Here is a 12,290-nt window from a genome sequence, read left to right on the forward strand (position 1 = left end):
TAGTCCATCTGATCCCCAGTCAAGGATGTTCTCATCTATTTCTTCCGTCTTCATCCCGATGTGCACTTATCCCTCCTCTGCCATCCATCACCAACATCCTCTCTCTGCTGCGTCGTCCCCTCAAAACACAAACATGTTGACCATCATCTTCCAAAAGGTCTTCTTAACCTTACGGTCCTAATGGACCCCATTTCCGCCCGTCTGTGGGGGAACTCGACCATGCTGTCGGGAATCCCATGCTCACCTGCTTGCTCACAGCCGAGATTCTCGCGAACTCTAAGGGGACTTCCCTGCCAAACCCTCCTCCTCGACACCCTTGTCTCCACCGGATGAGGACCTCAGAGTCTGGTGAGGATATAAAGACTGGGGGCAATGGCGACTCGAACCCAGTTCTCTGTTAGTCTCCTCCTCACCACTGGATCGTCCACCAGAGGGCCCCTGGGGGGAATGACAGGGACGGAACGCACACGGCTTCCCTTCTTGGATCCTCACAGAGGAACACCTCAAGCTTGAAACTGAACAGAGAAAAGAGTGAGTCATCAACCCTTAGGAGCCAAGAAAGATGGCGCCTTCATCAGGAGTAAGAGCCACCTCACCACCCAGCAGTCACCAGCCCCCATGGCCCACGGCTGTGCGGGCCTCGGCAGTTTCTGAGCAGTAGCCTGGACGGCCCTCCACGTGCCCCCTCTTCATCTCTCAGTAGCACTTGGCAGAGCCGACACAGCGTCCCCCTGGGCTTCTGGAACACCATCCTCGCCTGGTCTCCCCCGCTGCTCCATCCCTTCTGTTTTCTTTCCCCCTACTCCCTGGACGGCCCCCAGCCTCCTTCTCGGCCGCCTTCTCTTTCCTATCCACACCCATCTCCTAGGCAACTTGAACTCAAGACTGTGGATACCACCTGAATCCATTCTTTAGGGCTAGTGTAACAAACTGGTGGCTTAAAGCAACGGGAAGTAGTTGTCTTGCAGCTTCAGAAGCCAGATGTCTACACCCATGGTGTCAGCAGTGCCCCCTTGGCTCCCCCCGAGGGCTCTGGTGCTTCCAAGTTCTGGTGCTCCTGGCGCTCTGCTCTGTGGCATCCCGACTCCAGTCTCTCCCCCATCTTCACATGGCCTTCCTCCATGTCCCTCTGGGCCTTGTGAGCCCTCCCCCTTCTCCCATCAAGATATAGTCATTGGATTCCAGGGCCCACTCCAACCCAAGATCTCCTCACCTCAAGACCCTTGATTCCATCTGCAAAGACCGCTTTTCCAAATAAGGACATGTTCACAGGTACGGGAGGCAGGGCGGAGGCCTTAGACTTATCTTTTCAGGAAATACAATTCTTCTCGCTAAACCACTGAAGACTGACAGCACCCAGATTCAAAACTCCAGCCTGAAACTCTCCTCTCAACTCCAGTCTCAGATCTAACACCACCACTCTGTTGTTTAACAAGCATCTCAAGTTTTACCTGTTTAAAATAGAACTCATGATCCCTGCTAAGCACTTGCTTCTCCCACTATTCCAAGATCGCAGTTATCGACATCACCACGCAGCCTGTTCCTCTGGTTCAGACCCTCGGCATCACACTCCGTCAGCTCCACTCTCAAAACACCCTGAGCCCGACACCTCCCTCACAGCTTCACTCTCGGTCAGAACATGTCCTCTCCCCACAGGACCTCTCACGGAACCACCTGTGGGTCTCCTTGCTTCTACTTATGTCTCTCCTCAGTGGCGTCCTCCTGTGAAAACGTAAGTCAGGTCTCGTCTCTCTGCACGCAGAACCCTTCTGAAGCGGCGCATCCCACTTTGAACAAAGGACAAGCCTCTGTCATGACCTGGAAGACTCCACACGACCTGGCTCTGCCTCCCCCCTCGAGGCAGAATGAAATGAAAATGTTCATCTTATAAAGCTGATCTTCTGGGGTCTTCCATGGACCCCCATGTAAGAAAAGATGACATCTAAACAAAGAGCTGATGTTTTCAGTCGTGAATTGTCAAGAAGGTAATCAAATATGTACTGAGACACGGAACTTATGTCACTGACCACGAACATTTTGCTGGTTCAACATGAACAGCAAGCAAATTAATGAACTGGCTCACAAAGGGAGTAGCTGAACTGTTCATGTATAGGAGTATGAATCCTAAATAGCTGCAGGACTTCTTCTTTGACAAAACCCTCAACGCCATCGCCGTGGTGAAACTAGGCCGCCCTCACTCCGAACCTCTGACCGGCCACTGGCACAAGCCCTGAAGCCCATCAAGCCGAGATAAGGACACTTCCTTCCAGCCTACCCCAGTCCCAACCCACCTGAGGCAGTTAATCTACAATTTGCAGGTGAATCTGAAATCATTTTAATTTTTATGACATGTTATTAAAACACTCAAAACAATTCCATTACAGTTCTACTTGAAAATGTTATCAAGTCTTATTAATTTGAATTGGCGTGGGCAGGAATTTGGATTACAGAATGCTACTGATTATTTTAAACACAAGTTTAGCAAACTATGAATTATGTATAATAAATAAAATATAACCTCGTAGAATTCCCTTTGAATATTTTCAAGAGGAAAAATAATTGCTAGCATTTGCCAGTTATAATTAGAGTTATCTCTATTCTTATATTTGTAAAGATTTATCTTATTTAATGAACACAGGTTAATTAGTAAGTTTTACTACAATTTCACTTACTTTTAGAGATGAGGTAATAAGGCTCAAAGAAGTTGACTCACAACCAGGATGTAAAATATGTGCCTCCCAAGCCTGTATTCTTTCATCTAAATCAGAGGAGGGGTCTGCTGATGCAGCAAGAGCACCGGATGGGGAGGGGAGGGGATGGGCTACCATTACCAGGGTTTGTATTACATCTCTCGGCTCCTGTGTCCTTATGAGAGAAGAATTCAAGCAAGACACAAAATATAGTAAAAGTACGGCAAAGTTTGTTAGAGGAGAGAGGAAAATACTCAAGGAAGAGAGTGTCTCATCTCAAAGAGGAGATTGGCCCTGCACTCCTTTTGTCCCAGGGTTTATTGGGGTTTGGGGGAAGTTTCTAGAGAGTTCCATCCAGGTACTACCTCTTAACTTTGGATAGACAGTAGGATCACACCAGATTTCAAGCCTCTGCTGAGCATGATTTTACCCAGAGGCACCCAAACACAACCCACGGGAGGAGAAAATTTACAAATACAATGAGAGTTAAATGACATGCTTAAGATCTAAAGGTAACTCTTGGTCACCTGGCCCCTACTGACTGGTTCTCATTGGGACTTGTTTTTACAGATTTTATGTTCGGTGGCCTTTGCTATTAATTATCCCATTTTCCTAAATCTTGGAATCTTTGGTCTGCATACAGGTCACAAGGGTCCCCTTTTCATCCTGATAGGACCCAGGTCAGGGTAACTTGTGTTCTTATTGGTGGAGGAGTCTCTGGACATGCATTCCCAGCCCCAAGGATAACACTACCATACCCACTGTGTTTGCAGGCATGTTACTGTATATATATCATCTGGGTAAACTTCCCACCCCAAAACAACCTCCAGTATTGTGGTGAAACTGAAGCCAGAGTGTGTGAGAGCATTTTGAAAAAAAAAAAATCACGACATAGAGAAAAATATCTGTAAAACATTATACAATTCTGATGCCTTGATGTTTGACTTTCAATGGTACAGCCATTGACACTTTACTAGAAATATTCATTTATCAGTAAAAACAATCTTCACAAATGATACAGAAGCTTGAGCCTTGTCTAGCCTTAAGGTTGAAACATTGTACATGTACTGGAAAAGTAGTTTCATCATGAAACTAATGTTAATATAAAACATAAATGAATATATCCTAACATAATAACAATAGTGTTTGAATCATTATGCACAGTGTTTGTAATTAACTTATCAACATAAACTTCCTCCCAGTCCTGCTTTGGTAAAAATGGGCTGCCTATTTCAAATAGGCTTAATTTAGTATAAAGTAGCTACTGCCTAAAATAGACTACCCCTCAGAAAACTGCATAATTATGTACCTTGGATATAAGATTCTAATTCAGATACCTTAAATAAAGAATAGCCCTCTGTGATCTAAATAGGACATCTTCTTTAGCCAAGGGCAATACTTTAGGAAAAATGTACATGACAAGGTGAGAAGAGCCACTTACATAGCCAACAGGGTAACAGATGTCACGGCCAGACTGCCCTCACCATCCCGATTCAAATGACTTCCACATGGAAAGTCCCTGGTTATTTCAATGGTATGAGATCAGAATGAGAAACATCAGTGATCATGCTGTAATAAGCCCCTAGAAAAGGGTCTCTTCTCCATAAAGCATTTAAGAAAGAACACTGGCAAAAAAAATAGTCAAAATCAACTTTTTCAGAGCTGTGGAATTAACCAAAGCTTGCAATGATCTTAAGGGAATTTTTCCAAGAAAAACTTGGGACAATAAGTTATATGGTGTTTGAATTTGCCCTATTTCCATCCCCCAGCTCCACAGTAGTCTCAAAAACTAAAAACCCCACAATCGTGGTGAAAGCCATCAACCTAGCAACACTCAAAGAGGATAGGATGAGGTTGGGGAACACCAAAACTACCATTTCCAGAGAATTATTTAACCTGTCAAGTAGTTTCCTAAAAGCCCCTATTCACGGAACTTTTCTTGATTTGACCTGACAGAACTGACTTGGTGTGAATAGCCTCATTCTGGAGAAAGCATTTGTCAGAAACAATCAGTGGCAATTGTTTAACATTGCTGCTACCTCAGGCAATGAGAACAATTGGGACAAAAACAGAAGTTAACTAAAACAAAACTTAAAAAGAAAAGCTTGGGACTAACTACAAGAACCTTTCAAAATTTTGTATGTATGTGAAAATCCATAATCTTTTTAATTAACTTTTTATTTATATATGATATCAGAATGCATTATAATTCATATTACACATATAGAGCAGAATTTTTCATATCTCTGGTTGTATACAAAGTATATTCACAACAATTCATGTCTTCATACATGTACTTTGGAAAATGATGTCCATCACATTCCACCATGATTGCTAACCCCATGCCCCCTCCCTTCCCCTACCACCCCTCTGCCCTATCTACAGTTTGTCTAATCTTCCCATGCTCCCCCTCCCTACTGCACTATAAATCAGCCTCCTTGTATCAGAGAAAACATTTGGTATTTGTATTTGGTTTTTTGGGATTGGCTAACTTCACTTAGCTTTATCTCCTCTGACTCCATCCATTTACCTGGAAATGCCATAATTTTATTCTCTTTTATTGCTGAGTAACATTCCATTGTGTATATATGCTACATGTTTTTTATCCATTTATCTACTGAAGGGCATCTAGGTTGGTTCCACAGTTTAGCTATTGTGAATTGTGCTGCTATAAACATTGATGTGGCTGTGTCCCTGTAATAGGCTGTTTTTAAGTACTTTGGGTATAGATCAGGAGAGAGATAGCTGGGTCAAATGGTGGCTCCATTCCCAGTTTTCCAAGGAATCTCCATACTCCTTTCCATATTGGCTGCACCAATTTGCAGTCCCAATCTGGGATCTTAAAACCCACATTCCGAGCTTTGTATACGCTCAGAAAAGATCAGGGAGAACCCCAGATTTCCACCTCTGGATAACCCCAAGGTTCAGCATACACAAAAAGTGAAGCTGAAGGCAGAATTGCAGATCATCTGCCTGACCTGAGCATAGAAGCCATGCCCCAGATGCACTGGGAGACTAAGTTAATGCTGGGAGATTAAAACGCTCTGGTATTGAAGGAAATCTGTCTAGTTGTTAACCAACCATTAAGAAAACTGAGCAAACACCTTAGTGACACAACAGAGAATACAGACTTTATAGAATTGGATCAGAAAAACTACTAATCCAATAGTAGTGGCAACTATAAACAGTAGCAAAACAAACTTTGTTGGGGGGAACAGAATCTGATTTCTAGTGTTGACATGTTACATTGCTTAAATGTCTCATTCTCCACAAAAAAATTACAAGACATGTGAAGAAATTACCACCCAAACACAAAGAAAATAAGCAATCCACAGACATTATCCCTGAAGAAGCCAAGGCATTAAAATTTGTAGACGAGGCTATTTTTAAAATGTTCAAAGAATGAAGGGAATTTATATCTAAAGAACTAAAAGAAAGTATGAGAATAATATTTTGCCAGATGTCGAATATATAGAAATTTGTTCATGTATGGTCCTGGGGATCAAACGCAGAGCCTAGCACGTGACAGACAAGTGCTCTGCTCCTCAACTGAAACCCTGAATTTCTTTAACTCTAGATATGAAATTTAAATAATTGAAATGTAAAAAATTACTGCAAAGATTCAACAGCAGATGTGAACAGGCAGAAAGAATCAGCAAATGTGAAGATAGGTCAGATGAAAGTGTTCTTCCCAGTTTGAGGAGAAGAGAGAAAATGGAATGAAGAACATTAAACAGAGCCTCAGAGACCTGCAGACCCATCGGGCATCCCAATGTACCCATAGCGGGAGTCTATCAAACAGAAAGAAAAAGGAAAAAATAGTTGAAGAGATAATGGTTTAAATTTTCCCAAATTTGATGAAAAGCATTAAATCTACACACTCAACAAACTCAGGAAACTCCAAGTAGGATAAACTCAACAAAAAAAATCAAACCATCCAAGAAAAGAGTATCATGAAAACACTGAGAAGAGAGTCCTGGTGTTCAAGGGCTCCTCCGCGGTGACAGCAGCCACTCAAGCACAGAGGAGAGAGGACAGAGGGACACATGCACAAAGTGAGAAAGAAACACACCGCCACCAAAGAATCCTGTTTCAAAAATTAAGGAGAAATAGAGACATTCCCAGATAAACAAAAACAGAGTCCCTTAATAACAGAACTGGCCACAGGAAACACGAGAGTCAGTCCTGGCAGAGGGGAGAGAACCCGAGATGGAAACTCAAATCCATGAAAGGAAAGAAACGACACTGGTAACGGGAACTGCACAAACTGTTGTTTGCCTGTCACTTTTTCTCATATGGATTTAAAAGACAACCACATAAGGCAGTGATTACGATCTGTGTGGAGGGTTGTGTACCTTATAAACACACAACTTGCAAAACAATGACAGCTCATAGGAAAGGGGAATGGAGCTCCGTCACAGCAGACTTTGGGGTACTATTGAAATTAAGCGGACCTTGATCCAAACTAGGTTGTTATAAATTGTTAGCTGTAATCCTAGAGCAATTACCCCCCCACACACACACACACATAATGTAACCAAATGAAAGCTGGAGTAAATACCAATATCAGACAAAGTACTCTCTAAGCAAAAATACTGACTTCTAGAGACAGAGATAATGATAAAAAACTCAATCCATCAAGAAGAAATAATAAACAACTATAAATACAAATGCACCTAAAAACAGAGCCCCCAAAACACACAAAAACTGGCCTAACTAAGGGGAGAAACAGATAATTCATCAATAATAGTTGGGGATTTCAATACCCCATTTCCAGTAAGAGATAGACTAGCCATATTAAGCATGAACAAGGATATAGAAGATCTGAACAACAACTATAAACCAGCTTGACAAACATCCACAGAATACGCTACCAACTGCAGCAGAATACAGTGTTCTCAAATTGACATGGAACATTCTCCAGAATAAACCATTTGTTATTCCCAAGAATAGATCTCCATGTTATGGGCCAGGCTATGCGGGCAATGACCAAACAGACTCCATTTTGCCCTGGGACTCCACGTCCTGTAAGAAATGCTTCTCCCATGGGAGCACCCACCTCTGCGCCCACCGACAGTTGCTTAGCACAGCATGTTTGGCAACGCAAAATGGCAGTTCTTATACAACGTAAAATTGTTCTCTTTTTGGCTGCCATTTTCCTTGGGCAATGTACCCTGTCAGAGATTGATTATCTAGATGTTAATAACCGTTCTTTAAATTGTACTCAACTAGGGTCATTTTGACCCACTTGCCCTGACGCTTATGATTTTAGATCTCATGATGTTTATGGTTTTGAATTATAGCAACAGCCATTTATAATTAATGTACTGACATGCTTTACTTATGGTATAAAAGATGTACTCAAACCCCTGGAGGGGGTTGAAAGGTGTATACTTGCAGCCTGCCCCCTGGCCCGCCAGCCGGTGAATAAATGTTCTGTCTCTTGCTTTAAGATCGACTTGGTGATTTATTACAATCTCGCCATAAGAATTATAAATTGAAAAGCATTGAAATAATGCAAAGTATGTTCTCCAACCCCAATGGAATGAAATTAGAAATCAGTAACAGAAGGGAATTCAGGAAATTCATAAATATATAGAATTAAGCAAGACATTCCTAAACAATCAAAGTTGATGCCACTCTTTTTTTTTTTAATAATCAAAACTAAAAGTATAAGGAAAACTAGATTTTCAAATCAGACGTGGAGACCTATTCACAGAATATCTAGGGAAATACAAGAGGGTACATGAATGTATTTGCTTGTCCACCCAAAACACCGTATCTCTATATACCCTTATCTCCTCGTTTTCCCTAATTTGTTTTTTTATCACCACTGAAGACAGCGCACAATGTGAGCCCCATGGGCATAAGCAGTGTTTCTTTCAGATCCTCAGTGACATCCAGGACCAGCTGAAGCCTCAGGACAGATCTCCATGGAAATGCTTCAGGTAGTTTTGGGGGTTCTCGGGTTTTAGAACTGAAACAGATTTGAAAAAAATCCTAACCCTTAGGATTAGCAAGGAACTTTCAGTAACCAACCAGAGAATCTGGCTTGATGGAAGCCCTCAACAGGTGTTTGTCCTTGGCCATCTCCCTCCAGGGGTGGTAGACAGGGAGGTGGCACTAGAGGTTTCTGTGCTTCTGCCAAAATATTCTTCCAAAACTTAAAAAGAATCTGCTCTCAGGATTACCATTTATGTGATATAAAAGAAAAAATTAGGTAAAGAGGGTTGTCTATGACACAGCAGCAGTTCTTTTTCTTTTTAGTTATGCGTGCCACTAGAATGTATTCTGACACCTCATCCACACATTACATGTGGCGTGTAACTTCCCATTCTTCTGGTGGTACACGATGTGGAGTTTCACGTATGAACATAGGAAAGTGGTGTCTGATTCATCCTACTGTCTTTCCCATTCCCATCTCCCTCCATTCTTCCCTGTCCAATCCAGTGAACGTCCACTCCCCCACCCCATGCCTACTGTGAGTCAGCACCGCAAATAGAACATTTGGCCTTAGGTTTGGGGGGAGTTGCTTATTTCACTTAGGATGATAGTCTCCAGTTCCAACCATTTACTGGCAAATGCCATAATTTCAGACGGAGGAATATTCCATTGTGTGTATGCAACACATTTTCTTTATCCATTCATCTGTTGAAGGGCACCTAAGTTGTTCCATAGTTTACCTATGGTGAACTGAGCTGCTCTGAACATTGATGTGATCACATCACTATAGGATGCTGATCTTAAGTCCTTTGAGTATATGCCGAGGAGTGGGACAGCTGGGTCAAATGGTGGTTCCATTCCAGTTTTTGTGAGGCATCTCCATAGTGCTCTCCAGAGTGATTGCCCCAATTTGCAGTCCCACCAGTAATGTATGAGTGTACCTTTTTCCACACAGCGCCACCAACATTTATTGTTGTCTGCATTCTTAATAACTGCCGTTCTGACTGGAGTGAGATGAAATCTCTGTGTGGTTTTAATTTGCATTTCTCTAATTGCTAGTGATGTTGGACATTTTTTCATATATTTGTTAACCATTCATATTTTTTCTGTGAAGTGTCTATTCAGTTCCTTTGCCCATTTATTGATTGGGTTGTTTTCATGGTATGAAGTTTTTTGAGTTCTTTATGTATCCTGGAGATTAATGCTATATCTGAGGTGCATGTGGCAAAGATTTTCTCCCATTCTGTAGGCTCTCTCTTTATGTTCTTGATTGTTTCCTTTGCCATGAAGAAGCTTTTTAGTTTGAGCCCATTCCGTTTTATTGATTCTTGATTTTACTTCTTGTGCTTTAAGGTCTTGTTGAGGAATTCAGTTCCTAAGCTGACATGATGGAGATCTGGGCCTACTTTTTCTTCTAGCAAGCACAGGGTCTCTGGTCTAATGCCTAGGCCCTTGATCCACTTTGAGTTGAGTTTTGGATAGGGTGAGAGAGAAGGTTCTAATTGAAGTTTGATATTGTGATGCCTTCGACTTCACTTTTCTTGCTGAGGGTGGCTTTGGATAGAGCAGCAGTTCTAATGATCCACAAGAAATGAGGTAAATTTTAGGTACATTCATGAACATTCACATGGAAATTTCTAAATGGCATCTTGTAAATGAGCCAGATAATGATGGGGGGGTGGAATTTAATATTTCTTTCTGGAGGCAGATTTGTGGAACACATGTCCATGACTGAAAGCTAATGCTGTGTTTCACATAAGTTACAAAAACACTTTGGAAACACCGGCAGTGAGACAGTGCACATCAGTTCTCCTCTGGCAACCTGATGACACCTACATCAACATGAATTGCTCCCACCTAACCATCTGCTGGATCTCACTAGAGCTGCTATTTTAGGTTACAACTTAATCTTCTTTTGAAGAGCCTGAGGAATGAGGTATAATCACTGGCTATTAATATTCTCTATCTATACAAAAGGAGTACAATAGGATATGTTAAATCAATCTTAAGAATTAATTGCAGGTATTTTACAAGGTATATTAGTGGGCCAATTCTATTGTCGCTTGTATCTTTTACAAAATTCATAGTTCATGCAAATAAAAGATTCTCTGTCATATTTTCCTCTACAAGATTTGAAGTTGTGAGGATCCGAGGCAGGAGCTACTGCAGACATCTTGCCACCTGTGAGGAGAGTCTGAGAAAAGGACCAGTTCCAAGGAGGCAGGACCAAAGAGAACTCAAGGACTGGGTGATATCATCTGCCCCCCTCCATGCAGCTTCATCTGAATTCAGCATGGACTTTTCAGGATGGAGGCTGTGGTGCTCACTAGAATTTGCTGATGGAACGATTATCTCAGGCAACTGTGGCTTGGCCTCTGAGAGACATGAAGGCTGTGGAGACAGGGGTTAGTGGCTACCAGTTTTATAATGGACTCTAGTTTTTAATGAGAGTTTATCCCAAGCCCTAATTCAGGGATGCTAAAGGAAGCCAAGAAGAAACTAACCAATTTCCATTGCAGAACTCTGGGAAAGCCAAACAATCAGAGCTTCAAGGCCAGGGAGCAGAGGGTAGAAAATGGGAGAACCAGAGGAAGGCTCATACAGGACATAGATCTCCAAACCTTTTCTCCCTCTTGCATTACCATACAGCTACCCTTCTTCAACTCTGATGGAGTGCCGACGATTTGCCCTCAGAAGCAGACAGACTAAAGGAACTTTAGACTCAAGAAAACGTTTGGGGACACCATCATGACATTGATTAAAAGTCTACCTACTGAAGACTAAGAACTGCCCCTCCCTACCCCCACAAAATCCATTCTTCCTCTTGGCTCCAAGAACACTGGACATCAGAATTCTACCAGAGAAGCTCAAGAAGAAAAATTCATAGAATCCAGCAGCTGAGGAAGACGGACAAGACGGCCAGGTCCCAGCCCAGTCGCCCTGTGGGGAAGCCCACTCGCCAGTGAACCCCAGACACAACATACACGGACTGTTAGGGCATTACTTGCATCTATAAACAAGCAGTGAAAGTCATCAAACATTGGGAAAAAGGCCTCTACCATCAAAGATGCAGGCAAAACAATCAACCAGTAAGGAATAAGCTCAGAAACAATGTGCATTATGAAGGGGAAGCCTCCAAAAGCTCTCATTAAGATCTCAGAGAAGACACTGCAGTTGTGAAACCCAGGGCCATATGCAATCTTAAAAAATTGAAGCCACATTCACAAATAGTTTTTAAAATTCTGTTGGCACTTGTAAAAATTATATCAAAAATGGAAAATTAGGGCTAGGAATGTAGCTCCAAGGAGCATGAGCAAGACCCTGGGTTCAATCCCCAGCATTGCAAGCAAACACATCAATAACTCAACACAAAAAGAGAATTCATCTAAGAGTTACAACATGCAATACAAAAATTACAAATAAAGAGAAGAAAAGTGGGTCTGAAGAACTCTACGAAGTAAAAATGTGAATCGGAGAGCATGCATTTCCATATTGAAAGAAGGAATCACTGAGGGCCCCTCCTGAATTACCTCAGACAGACTCATGAGGCCCATGACTGGGGTCTCTGCATGGGGAGGAGGCTTTTCTGGTTTCTGATGTGCCACTGACAGATAAATCCATGCTCATCTATCCCCACCCCCCATATATATATGAAAT

General features: G+C 42.2%; 1 protein-coding gene across 5 annotated transcripts in view; it reads right to left on the reverse strand.

The window, feature by feature from the left end:
- Positions 1-12,290, reverse strand: part of DNM3 (dynamin 3) — a 432,335-nt gene that overhangs the window by 316,373 nt on the left and 103,672 nt on the right. The window lies entirely within an intron of this gene.

This window comes from Spermophilus citellus (genome assembly GCF_964194105.1).
Source record: "Spermophilus citellus genome assembly, chromosome: 6".
Taxonomy (NCBI): Eukaryota; Metazoa; Chordata; class Mammalia; order Rodentia; family Sciuridae; genus Spermophilus; species Spermophilus citellus.